The sequence below is a fragment of the Onychomys torridus genome, chromosome 23 (assembly GCF_903995425.1).
Source record: "Onychomys torridus chromosome 23, mOncTor1.1, whole genome shotgun sequence".
In the NCBI taxonomy this organism is placed as follows: domain Eukaryota; kingdom Metazoa; phylum Chordata; class Mammalia; order Rodentia; family Cricetidae; genus Onychomys; species Onychomys torridus.
Genome location: NC_050465.1, coordinates 32,085,371 through 32,087,457, shown reverse-complemented (window position 1 = coordinate 32,087,457; position 2,087 = coordinate 32,085,371).

Sequence of the window (2,087 nt, the reverse complement as noted above, 5' to 3'; positions counted from 1 at the left end):
TGAACATTATTCTAGCTATCGAAACAATGGTTGTTTTGCTGTTTGATGTGAAACATTTACACAAGTCTGCTCAGGAACCCACTTGCCCACCTGATTTTCACATTAGTTACTTACTTACTAGTCCAGTCAGACACAGGTCATGTGACATCCTGAAACATGGTAGCACCATGCCCAGTGGAGCAATGACTGAGCAGAGACAGGGAACTCTTTATTGAATGAGCCGAACAGCAGGTCCCATGTTTGTTTTTCTTAGCACAAAGGCTAAGAAATTTAATGTCATTATCACTCAAGAGTGTGGTGAGTAGTCAAAAAATTAGAAAAAATAAACTCATCAAAACTGAAGAAGTTTGAATACCGAAGGACCCCATACAAATGTCAATAGATAATCTTAAAAACGAATTTTAAAAACACAAACTAGACATCTCAGAGGCTATAGTCTCATCAACACAGCTGCTTCAACAGGAACTGAAAAACAACTCAGTACCAACACCAATGGGCATTCTAACAGGGAAGGGGAAAGTACCTATGCTCAGGGGGCCTCATTCTTAGACAAAGAATGGTGGGTAGCTGAGAGGGAAAGACAGGTGTTCCTTCTTAGGCAAGAGTTACATCCCCAGTTGGTTATCTAATACCAAGTGGTCAACTCTGAGATTATATCCATATAGACGTCATATGGATTGCATTGTGCTTATTAATTTAATAGTACATGTATAGCTATATTGACATTTAAAGAAAAGCAGGTTATGATTTTGAGAGACAGAGTAAGGTGGCACATGAAAGGGGAAGATGAAAGGGGAGGGGAGAAAATGATACAAGTATAGTACACTTTCAAGTGTACTCAATACTCAAGTGAGATTTGATTTCCTAGATCTTCTAATAAAACACTGTCTTAATCTGATTCCACATATAGAGCAGTGCAGGATATTCCCAGGACAAGGGCAAAACCAGGCTGACATGAAATTTTTATCCCAGATAATACTGCAAGGGAGAATTATAGTTTTATAATATTACTTTATTTTTCTTACTTAGACTTATAAAGTCACAATTTTATAATAGATCAAAACTCTTGATTATGATTAATTTGTGGTAATAAGATTATTTGTTTCTACTTGAAGTGATTAAGATAAAAGCCTTTATAGTACAATTATAAATGACAATAAATCCAAATATATATGCCTATCCTGATGTTTGTAAGAAATTGTTACTTACAGAAAAAAATTCTTTTTATACTTTGTGTGTGGGGGCATTCCACAGCATATATGTGGAGGAGACAGGACAGTTTGTGGGATTCTCTCTTTCCACCCTGAGGGTCCTAGGGTTGAATTCATCCACTCAGTCATTTTGCTCGCCCTTTTAAAAAATTTAAAACTACCATTTATGATGTGTTCGGGTGAAAGCTGCTAAGGACATTGCATTACCAAATAAATGTTGTTATGCTCCTACTGGTGGTAGCTGATTATAGAAGTACAACTCAGAAAATAGTTATGCTATTCTTTCTTTTCACTTACTCACTTTAAAATAACTAATGACAATTTAAGGAAATCGAATCATAGAAAATTTATTGTTACAATTTTTGAGACGCTATTTAACTACACATAATTTCACACTTTAACATGTTATGATCCCAATCATGATAAGTCAGCCAATAGACCATGAAGTAGTGGGAACAACAACTTCGATTTGAATGTGCTGCTACTGTCAATACAGATCATTCTATGAAGTCTGCAAAAATAAATCACAAACTAAGTCAACTCTTTGAAAGAATGAAAGAATAAGTGGGCTGACAAAATTTACTATAATAGTGAACACAGAAGGCTTGAAACCACATCATGAAAAACAAAAATATAAATCTAAAAAAGTATTTGCAAGCTATGGATGCTGAAATGAAAAACTTCTATACAAGAGCTAAAATAATTTAATAAATGGAGAAATAACCTTTACAGGAATTGTAACATAGCATGGTAAAGCTGATTGGTAGATTTAATAGAGATTTCATTTTTATCAAAGTCTTAGAAGTCTATTTTTTTTAAATGTTCTAATTTTTTTGAATGTCAAATAGACTAAAATACCTAAAATTAATTTTGACT